Below are 12,598 nucleotides of genomic sequence, written 5' to 3' on the forward strand. Positions count from 1 at the left end.
AAGCAGAAGCAGTGGTTTATATGTACATTTGATATACACGGAGCTGAGGATAACATTAGAAGAAGTGGCCTTTTTTTCTCTTTCCACAGTCTTGCTGGCCCACAAAATAATTTCCCAGAATGTTCAATAGGAAGGAGGAAACGTCTTTCTTCTTCTCTCTCACACCTCTCAAGAGATCCCACTCTCATGACTACAGTGAAATGGTAATCTCTATGGGAAGGCATTTGGTGTTCAAGGTCTACGTCATCTCTAGACAATTTTTTCAGAGCTGGACCTTGAATGCTGCACTCTCCTCTCTAGTCTTGCCTCCTTCATGCTGTAGCTTCCTCTTGTAGGGGAAAAAAGTGCAGCTACCCTGCTGCTTAATCTACAGCTGGGTGAGGAATGGATAGAGATAGAATGATGGGGAAGATTTTGGAGTTTCCTCTGCAAGGTAGATATTCCAGCACACCTTTTCCAGCAGTAAAACTGTTTCTAATTTTGTTCAGGTCCATAGGAGAGAGAGGACTAACCCTTCAGCATCCCACTCTTAGGTATCAGCACAACTTTTTCTTGTATATTTTCTTTTGAAATAAAGATAAATGCGGCTCATTTCCTTGACTTCAACATTTGTTATTCACATACTTAGGAGAGTTACTTTACCTTTCTGTGACTCATTTCCCTGTCTGTGAAATGGGAATAATAATAGTGCATACCTTGTAGATTGGTGTGTGAATTAAGTGGGTTAACTTAGAGTATAACTCTCAGATCAGAGCCTAATACATGAAATGGGTTTAAATATGTTGATTGCTGTTGCTGTTTTTCCCCAGGCTGCATAGTTTGGGCTGCAATCATCTCAAGGGAAATTATGTCTCAAGTCTAGGGTGGGGTCTGAGATTGTTCATTTCAAAAAAGCTCCCAGGAATGTTGCTGTTCCTCGGTCTGTACTTTGAGGGACAAAGCAATAGGGTCCTCTCATTTCCTATTGGACCATGTCTGTCTCTTGTCTCCCACTGCTTGGCTCCTGTGAACAACCCCCCCTGCCCCCTTGCCACACACTGTATTAGTGTCCTAGTGCTGCTGTAACAAAGTACCACAAACTGGCTGGCTTAAAATAACAGAAACTTATTCTCTCACAGTTCTGGAGGCTAGAAGTCCAAGATCAAGGTGTTGGCAGGGCCATGCTCCCTCCGAAGGCTCCAAGGGAGACACCTCCATGCTGCTTCTAGGTCCCCGGTAGCTCCAGATGTTTTTGGTTTGAGGCAGCATAACTCTAATCTCTGCCTCCGTCTCCAGATGGCCTCCTTCTCTTGTGTGTCTATCTTTTCTCCTCTTTTATAAGGACAGCAGTTATATTGGATTAAGCCCTACTCCAATTCAGTATGACCTCGTCTAAACTTGATTACATCTGCCAAGGTCACACTCACAGGTACTAGGGGTTAGATCTTGAACCTATCTTTTGAGGGGACATAATTCAACCATTAACACTCACTTCTTTCTATCTTTATTAGAATCTTATTTATTTTTTGTTTTCCTTTTTATTAACACTTTTGTTTGACTGTGTGTGGTTTACATAACAGGTTGGAAAGTATGAATTTGGCCCTGACCCTTTGTGGCTGGGTAAGCCCCCTTCATACATTCAAGCTAGCCTAGGCTGTACACATTTTGGTCTTAAGAGCTATCATCTTACCATATTCAAGTGACCCAAATTTTCCAGAACACAGTATTTATGTTCTTTTCATGCATTCCTCTTCAATGACCTTGATCTGGCAATGAAAGTTACCATGTCATTCTCATCACATAAATCAGGCGTAACCTGGGTGTACGCTTTTATTCCTGGTTCACTCATTTTACTGAATCATCCCCATACCTTCCTTTTCTTTTTTCCTTCCTCCTTTTCCATAATACAATTCCTCATTCCACGGTTTATTGCAGCTGCAAATGCAGGATCTCATTCCCTTATCTTCCAGGCAAACAAAGAGACGCCTGATCCCGTAAGTAAACTAAAAACTAAAAACCTATACAGAACACTTTTTCATTCATCCAGAGTTCCAGCGAGGCCTGTTCTAAGACTGCCCCTCAATGCACACTGTTAACTCTTTTTTTTTTTAATTTATTTTTTATTTTTTTGCGGTACGCGGGCCTCTCACTGTTGTGGCCTCTCCCGTTGCGGAGCACAGGCTCCAGACGCGCAGGCTCAGTGGCCATGGCTCATGGGCCCAGCCGCTCCGCGGCATGTGGGATCTTCCTGGACCAGGGCACGAACCCGTGTCCCCTGCATCCGCAGGTGGATTCTCAACCACGGCACCACCAGGGAAGCCCACACTGTTAACTCTTTACAAGACTTCATTGCCCTTCAGACCCTCATCTCCTGCAGAACAAGTGTTACAGGTGGCTGAGTTATTTCATTTCTGATTTTGCTGCTCATTTTTTAATTCCCACACTTATTGCTAAGTAATTTCTTTTAAGAGATCTGTTTGTATATTCTAGTGCACCATCTGTCACAGTTACTTCAAGTCACAGGTCTGTGACAGACTGTCAATTTCACACTACAAACCGTAACAGTGGAAAACAAAGGAAAATCAAGAGAGGGAAAACACTAAACTTATTAAAATCAAATATAAACATCCAGGAATGTAAAACAACCTTCAAATGGAGTTAAATTTGAAGTAAGAGAAAGTCCATATTTCCCCCCAGTGCACAATAACCAGAGAAGGACTAGATGAAATGCCCCCCTGAGTACATGACTCCCAACCATTGATTAGCCATCGATGGTTAGGAGACTTGCCCTCCAGGCTCCTTATTCCAGTAAGGACTATGAGAGCTAAGTTCATGCTCCCAGGCCTTCACAGACAAACGTAGGAACACAAATCAATTTTTAAATCTACTCAAACATCAAAATAATCTAACCCTCCTATCTAGGCCTGACATATCTACTAGCACATATCACTTTGTTCATTCAACACATATTTATTAAAGACCTACTGTGTGTTGGACATTGCCCTGGTGGCGGAGATAGAGCAATGAAGTGTCTCACCCTCATGCAGCAGACATCACAGTGGGAGGAGACCTTCTGGGGCACGACAAATAAAACAGAGGAAAGAAAAGGATAAGGGAATAAGGAAAATGAGAGGATGGGACTTGCTATTTTATACAGGATGGTCAGAAAAAGACCTTCAGATAAAGTGACATTTGAGCAGAGATACGAAGGATGGAAGGAAGCAAGCCAAAAAAGGAGCCCAATGTTAGGAAGATGCATGGCAGGTTCTCGTAAGAAAGAGATCAAATGTGAACAGGTAAAATGAATAAAGGAGAGGGAAGATATGGCATGAGGTCAGAGAGGTAATGGGAACCTAAATCCTGTAGGACTTTTTTAGGCAATTTTAAAGACTATCTTTTCCCCTGAGCAAGACAGGAAGCTATTGAAGGGTTTTCAGCAGAGGAATGACTTGATTCAACTGTCTATGAAAGGGTACCTCAGGTTGCATAGACCCAGAAACAGAAATGGACCCAGGAGGGGTATTTAGGATGCGATTGTAATAAACAATAGGTGATGGGTTTTTTTGACCTGGTTAGTAACAGAGAAGACGGTGAGAATGGGTCATAGTATGGAAGTGTTTTGAAAATACAGAGGGCAAGGATGGCTGAGAGATCAAATGGGGTGTGAGAGAGAAAGAAGAGGGACAGAGACGACTCCACGAATTTTAGTCTGAGCCACTGGGAGGATGAAGTCACCCTTGACTGAGTTGGGAAGCGCTGAGGAGGCTGTGGTGGAGAGCGCTGAAATCAAAAGTCTGGTTTTGGATTTGTTCCTTTTAAGATGCCTATTCAGGGCTTCCCTGGTGGCACAGTGGTTGAGAGTCCGCCTGCCGATGCAGGGGACATGGGTTCGTGTCCCGGTCCAGGAGGTTCCCACACGCCGCGGAGCGGCTGGGCCCGTGAGCCATGGCCGCTGAGCCTGCGCGTCCGGAGCCTGTGCTCCGCAATGGGAGAGGCCACAGCGGTGAGAGGCCCGCGTACCGCAAAATAAATAAATAAATAAATAAAATAAGATGCCTATTCAGTTTCTTGAAGAGGTATACAAGAGGCTCTCGATCCAGGAGTCTGGAGCTCAGGGAGACGGTTGGGCTGTAGACATAAGTTTGGGAGATGTCAGAGTATAGTTTGCCCTCCTTTATCAGCACAGAAATGGCTTGACTTTATCAAAACTAAGCAGTCATACCATAATGCTAGCAACACATTTTACAGGGCCAATTCTGGCCTTTTGCAATGTTCTTGTGGTTTCTTAGATAAATAAACATATGTTTCCCTCTGGATGCCTTTGCTAAGATCCTGTCAGCATTTCCAAAACAGTCCTTGCTTGAACAATACCAGGAAAAGAAACCTCTTGAGGAGAAAGCATTTTATTGTTTTTGAAAAAATCCCTGTGTTTTCTCTTATGAGTTAAAAATTATATAAAAACACAGTCTAGTTTCTGTTTCTCTCAAGAGTTCACATTAACAAAAATACAGCTTGGTGTCTGCCTTGAATGTGGATTGATAACTTGCTGGTGGTTTGACAGTTATGAATAAACAGTCCTGTACCATAAAGAAAGCATATTCCTCAAACTGCAGGAGGTCTCGGTGGGCCTCAGGCACTGTACCAACACATTTAACTAGAAAACCACGGAAACACGTATAAATTCCAGAGCTGATCATTATTTCATGGAATTGCAGCATAGACAATTCTGCTATAACTTCTATTGATCACTAGTTTATGAAGAATCCATGAGGCCACCTGATCTGGCCTCGATATGTAAAAAAATATAAAACATTTCTCTTGAAATAATTTACTTTTTCTTATCTTCTCACAAAACCATGTATGTGGGGGTTGTGTATGGAGGGGGTATCTTCTTGTAATCTTAACATGCTCATAAGAGAAAAAGTAAAATTCTAATTAATTTGATCATTCATTCACGTATTTATTTAATTCACACATTTATTGAAGACATAGAATATGACAGGAGCTATGCTAGGTTTGGAGAAAATAAAAACAAAAAAAATGTATATTTGATTTCCTGTAGTTAATAACAGTGGGATGTGAAAGTGAGATATTATTTCAATCAACTTTAAAAATGAATGACATGGTAATACCTGAGAAGATTCTGAGAGGAAATGAAAGTCAAAAGTATTGTGTCCCTGTTCCTGATTAAAAATTATAATGCTAAACAAATTTCCTGTGGCTGTCTTTGACTTCAGGAAAAACATCTGGAACACTGTGAGAAATACCAGGCCACCTACAACTCACAAAGCTTTTTCTGAGGTCTAGGAAATGATAAATAAAGCTTATGAGACCAGCTGTTCATGAATGCTGTTATTTTGATTAAGACCCTTTTCATAACATCTGGACTGATAGATGGATTTTTTCCTCTGGTATAGCTTCCTAGCTTCAGCAACTCTCATTGATAAATATACTAGAAATCTATTTACCTAAGATGAGTGATGATAGAGTTCGTAGTTTCTGAAAGGGAAAGTTAGTGCAGAAAACTCAGCTACTCATGAGTGGGCTGTAGAACACAGCTGGGATATAAAAGTTGCTGTCACATTCACAAAGCCTACATTTTCTCAGATATCTAGGGTCCACTTTAAACTCCTTTCTGAGAAAGAATGCCTTTGGCTCTAGTGGGCAAAAACTGGAAATCAGGTAATAATGTAAACAGAGTCTTTTCATAGGTTGTTAGAACTCCTTGACCTTCGTCCTTTTTGACTCTGAAAATAGCAAATTGATTTGAAGTTGTTTTGGCTTATTTTTTCACATGGGCAAGCATGTATTTTTTCCCAGTTTTACTGAGATATAATTACAAATATTATTACAAATACTATAAATAATAACATTATCTTTAAGGTGTACAATTAACCCTTGAACAACACCAGTCTGAACTGTGCAGGTCCACTTATACATGTATGTTTTTCAATGAACACATGTAGTGATACGAAGTTAATGGAATCCGTGGGTGCAGGTCCACAGATACAGAGGACTGACTGGGACTTGAGCATCCATGGATTTTGGTATCTGTGGGAAGTCCTGGAACCAATCTGCAATGGATACCGAGGGACGACTATACAACATAATAATTTGGTGTTTACACACATACTATATATATAGTGGTGAAATGATCACCACGATAAGTTTAGTTAACATCCCTCAGTTTATATCCTTTCACTGGCTTTTCTTTCAGTAGTAATAATGACAATAGCAATACTTTGCATTGATATGACAGCTTTTGGTTGACAACTGTATTCACTGATATAACCTCATTGCTGTTTTACGACCAACAGTGGAATTTGTTTATATTCTGAAAGAGACAAGGTATAAGTAATTTTAAAAGGCTTTGATAGAGAAATGAAATTAAACATAGGCCTAATCCATTAGCTAGGGGACAAGGAGTTGCATTGCTAACAGACTGGGGAAGAAAAATATCTTTTTTCCTTCAATATTCTTATTGGTATCTCTTCCACCTCTTCCCTGGCTTACTTCCTCATTCTCTCATTTATCCATTCCCTTTCTGTTATGGCCTGAATGTCTGTGACATTCCAAAATTCATCTGTTGAAACCCTATCCCTCAATATGACGGTATTAGAAAGTGGGGCATTTTTCCCTAAGATCAGGAAAAAAAAAAAGACTAACCTTACCACTTCTATTAAACATTGTACAGAAAGTGCTAGATAATGCAGTAGACAGGAAACATAAATGAAAAGAATGAAGATTCGAAGATGTAAACCATCTTCATTTGAAAATGACATGAATATAGTCATAAAAATACTAAGATAAAAATAAAAGATACCTACTAAAATTAATAAGTCAGTTTAGCAAGACCACAGAATGCAAGGTTAATATACAAGAATCAGGTTTGTTTTTGCTTACCAGTAGCAAAAACCTGGATTTTTTTTTATTCTGTTTATCTTAGAATTATAAAATGCATGTTTGAAAACTTATGAATAAATTTAACAGGAGAAATGTAAGACATATACATAAAAAACTATAAAATAGCCCTTACAGAAATCAAAGGACAGCTAGTGGGAAGCAGCCACATAGCACAGGGAGATCAGCTCAGTGCTTTGTGACCACCTAGAGGGGTGGGATAGGGAGGGTGGGAGGGAGACGCAAGAGGGAGGAGATATGGGGATATATGTATATGTACAGCTGATTCACTTTGTTATAAAGCAGAAACTAACACACCATTGTAAAGCAATTATACTCTAATAAAGATATTTAAAAAAAAAAAGAAGTCAAAGGAGACCTTAACAGTGGAGACATATACAGTGTTCATCATTTGACAATTCATTATTGTAAGATAATTGACCTATAGATTCATCACAATTTCAATCATAATTTTAATAAGACTTTATATAGAAATTGACAAGCTGATTCTAAATTTTACATGAAGATGCAAACAACTGAGTAGATACAAAGCTCTTTTTCCAAGAAAAAAATTGATCATTTACACTTTTAAAAAAGTTCTGTGAAGATAGTGTGGCATTAGCCAAGGGATAGATATAAAAATCAATTGAACAAAAGAGAGATGAGCCCAGAAATGAGCCCATACGTATACAGTCAAGTGATTTTCAATGACAGTGACAAGGCAATTGAAACGGGACAGAAAGGCACTTTAACAAATGGTCCCGGAACAACTAGATATTGGTATGAAAAACAATTCAAATTGACCATTACCTTATACTCTACATAAAAATTAAATTAATTCAAAAGGGATCATAAATACAGTGTAAAAATTAAAACTATAAAATTTCTAGAAGAAAACATAGGAGAAAGTCTTTGTGAACTTGAGGTAAGCAAAAATTTCCTAGATATGATACATAAAACATGAACCATAATAAAAAAAAAGTTTATAAGTTGGACTTCAATAAAATTAAAATTTTTACTCTTCAAAAGACATTTTAAGAAAAATAAAGAATGCTACAGACTGAGAGATAACATTTCCAATACATATATTTAACAAAGAACTTTTATCCAGAGTGTGTGTGTGTGTGTGTGTGCGTGTGTGTGTATACACACATAAACTTAACTTCAGTAAGACCAAACAACCTTCAAAAAATGGACAAACTTTTGAACAGACATTTCATGAAAGAAAATATGTAAATAACCCAAAAAATGTATGGTAAGATCAACGATGTACAACATGTACAGATCACGTAGTCCTCAGGGAAATGCTGTTTAAAAGCTCATGATGACTATTGTTAATAATACTGTTTTGAATACTGGAAATTTGCTAAGAGAGTAGATTTCAGATGCTTTTACCACAAAGAAAAGAAAATGGTGACTCTGTGAGAAGATACATTAGTTAGCTTGACTGTAGTAATCATTTGACTATTTACCTGTCTATCTAATCATCATGTTGTACACTTTTAATATATATATATATATATATAATTTTAATTTAAAGAACAGAAAACAAAACAAAACAAACAAAACACAATAAGATGCTACCCTGTACCTATGACAATGGCTAAAAGTAAAAAGACTTCTAATACAAACTCTTCAAATATGGAATGGTCATATTTGGTTGGTGGCAAGGTATAATTATCCTACCAAAAAAGTACAGGTTCCTTGTCGGTCAGAGTAAGGAAACCAACACTACTATTTTTGGGGGGGTGGGTTGTTCTTATTAAGACATAATTGATATATAACATTGTTTAAGTTTAAGATGTACAATGTATTGGTTTGGTTGTTCTTTAACTGAAGTATAGTTGACTTACAATACAAGTAGGTACCAGGTTACAACATAGTAATTTGATACTTTTACAGATTATACTCCACATAAAGTTACTATAACATATTGGTTATATTCCCTGTGCTGTATAGTACATCCTTGTGTCTTTTTTATTTTATACCTAGTAGTTTATACCTCTTAATCCCCTTCACCTATCTTGCCCTTCCCCCATTCCTCTTACTACTGGTAACCACTAGTTTGTTCACTGTATCTGTGAATCTGTTTATTTTTTTTTAATATTCATTCATTTGTCTTATCTTTTAGTTTCCACATATAAGTGTTAACGTACGGTATTTGTCTTTCTCTGTTGGCCTTATTTCACTAAGCATAATATCCTCCAGGTCCATCCAGGTTGTTGCAAGTGGCAATTTTTAATTCTTTTTTATGGCTGAGTAATATTCCATCACATACACACACACACACACACGCACACACACACACGTCTTCTTTATTTATTCATTTGTTGATAGACGCTTAGATTTCTTCCATATATTAGCTATTGTAAATAATGGCACTATGAACACTGAGGTGCATATATCTTTTCAAATTAGTGTTTTCATTTTCTTTGAATATATACGCAGGAGTAGAATTGCTAGATCATATGGTAATTTTATTTTTAATTTTTTGAGGACCCTCCATACTGTTTTCCATAGTAGCTATACCAATTTACTTCCCACCAACAGTGTACAAGTTTCCCATTTCTTCACATCCTTGCCAACACTTCTTATTTGTTATCTTTTTGATGATAGCCATTCTGATAGGTATGAAGTGGTGTCTTATCATGGTTTTGATTTGTATTTGCCTGATGATTAGTGATGTTGAGCATCTTTTCATGTGTCTGATGGCCATCTGTATGTCTTTGGAAAAATGTCTTTTTAGATCCTTTGCTCATGTTTTAATTGGGCTGTGCTTTTTTTTTATATGAGTGGTATGAGTTATTTATATATCTTAGATATTAACCCCTTATCAGACATATCATTTGCAAATATTTTTTCCCATTCCGTAGGTAACCTTTTAATTTTGTTGACCGTTTCCTTCACTGTGCAAAAGCTTTTAAGTGTGATCAGATCTCATTTCTTTATTTTTGTTCTTGTCTCCTTTGCCTGAGGAGACAGATCTAAAAAAATATTGTTGAGACCATTGTCGAAGAGCCAACACTACTATTTATCTAGAGTCAATTTCTGAAAGAACAAGAGCTTTTATATTCTTTAATCTTATGCCTTAATTAATATTTTTTGCACTAATTTTGGGATTGGAGTTTCAATAAGTTACATGCAAAATGGATAAAAATGGTATTCCAAAAAAAAATGGTATTCCATGTGCAACAGAGTAAGTTTGGAAATAGGCAATTCATTTTTATAACATCTTATACAGGCTTTTTGTTTTTATGTTTCTTGGCAGAGCCACAGAAATGATGCACTTTTGCTTTTCTATGCTATTTTTGAAACTTTCCTCTTTTCATTGTATCTGGAAAGATAAGATGACCAGGTGATAGAACCAGGAATTTCCTCCTTAGCTCAGCAAATTCACAGTCTAAAAATCATTGTGGAAGACCAGAATGCTGCACACCACTTAGTTTCCTTGCTTAATATATAAAAGGATTATTTTTTAAAAAACGAAAGAGAGATAAAGACAAGAAGAAGAATCTGAAGTGTTTGTTGATGGGCAAAATGCCAGCCTGAGTAGAGATCGCTCAAGGATGAGAAAACATTGTTAAAACAGCTAGAACTTTAGGAAAATATTCTGCAACATACAATAAAAAGGAGAACTGAACTGGTGTTGGGTGGGGGGAATCACTGCTTTGAAAATCATTTATCTAGAAAACAGAAATTTTGCAAAGTTCTAAATACATATTGAAAAAGTAGCATTTATGACACAAGAGATACTGAGATAGAGGGAAAGAGAGATCTGGGTGATAGGCAGAGTTTAAAGAAATGAAAATACATTATGAGAAAAATAAGGTCGTTTCAGAAACAGTAAAGAGGTAAATCAACACTGCAGAGAGAAGGCAAAGGAAAAAGACAAAGGTGTGAATACTTCAATGTGATGACAAATAAAAACAGGAGAAAACCATCCCATGGGTAATTGCTGTTCTTTAAAAAGAAACTAATTCAAACTGTGCAAAACAAATAATCAAAGGCAAAATTGGAGAAACATTCTGAGTTGAAGACTGGAATCTGCAGCTTACAAGGGGGCTCATGAAGTATTAATGGAAAGAAAACAGTCTTAATGAAACCTGGTAATGTACTTGGATATCAAAAATGAACATAACACCAACCACAAAAACATCATACAGGTATAATGTGGGACAAACAACAATAAATAGAAGGGTCTATCCACAGGAGGAAAATAATTACACCTGCCTTGGACTTCTCTACAGCACTAAACTACAGAAGAACATGGAGCAAACTTTTCAGTACTTTGACAGTAAGTTTTGTGACTATGTCCATGCACTCTTTTGTGTTATTTCCCTAAGACCTGGCTTATAGTAAGCAATTAATAAATATTTGTTAATTGAATTAAGAGGCAATATCAGAAAAGCAAACAACCCAATCCAAAAATGGGCAGAAGATCTAAATAGACATTTCTCCAAAGAAGATATACAGATTGCCAAAAAACACATGAAAGAATGCTCAACATCATTAATCATTAGAGAAACTCAAATCAAAACTACAATGAGATACCATCTCACACCGGTCAGAATGGCCGTCATCAAAAAATCTACAAACAATAAATGCTGGAGAGGGTGTGGAGAAAAGGGTACCCTCTTGAACTGTTGGTGGGAATGTAAATTGATACAGTCACTATGGAGAACATTATGGAGGTTCCTTAAAACACTAAAAATAGAACTACCATACGACCCAGCAATCCTACTACTGGGCATATACCCTGAGAAAACCATAATTCAAAAAGACACATGCACCCCAATGTCCATTGCAGCTCTATTTACCATAGCCAGGCCATGGAAGCAACTTAAGTGTCCATCAACAGATGAATGGATAAAGAAGGTATGGCACATATATACAATGGAGTATTATTCAGCCATAAAAAGAAACGAAATTGAGTTATTTGTAGTGAGGTGGATGGACCTATAGTCTGTCATACAGAGTGAAGTAAGTCAGAAAGAGAAAAACAAATACTGCATGCTAACACATATATATGGAATCTAAAAAAAAAAGGTCATGAAGAACCTAGGGGCAAGGTGGAAATAAAGACGCAGATCTACCAGATAAGGACTTGAGGATATGGGGAGGGGGAAGGGGAAGCTGGGACAAAGAGAGAGAGTGGCATGGACATATATACACTACCAAATGTAAAATAGATAGCTAGTGGGAAGCAGCCGCATAGCACAAGGAGATCAGCTCGGTGCTTTGTGACCACCTAGAGGGGTGGGATAGGGAGTGTGGGAGGGAGGGAGATGCAAGAAGGAAGAGATATGGGGACATATGTATATGTATAACTGATTCACTTTGTTATAAAGCAGAAACTAATCCACCATTGTAAAGCAATTATACTCCAATAAAGATGTTTAAAAAAAATCTATAAGTGTAAATTTTAGAAAGCCAAAAACAAAAAAAGAAAGAAGGAATAGTAGAGAAAGCCTTTTCAAATCACTAGTGTACTGTAATAAACCCCCTGAATTTTAAGCAAGAAATATGAGTTTTACTTATTAGGTAGTAATTTGTGCACCTGTTTTTCAACTAATCATTATTAATATTCTTAGCTTTTTGTTGTCCAAAAGAATGTAATATGATTTTCATTCCCTTCATGTTATTGAAATAATCAAACATTGTTACTTGTCAGTATGCTACAGTCATTGATTAGTTCACCCAAAATCTGGGAAGTTTTTTG

The sequence above is a fragment of the Stenella coeruleoalba genome, assembly GCF_951394435.1.
Source record: "Stenella coeruleoalba genome assembly, chromosome: 11".
NCBI classification, from domain to species: Eukaryota; Metazoa; Chordata; class Mammalia; order Artiodactyla; family Delphinidae; genus Stenella; species Stenella coeruleoalba.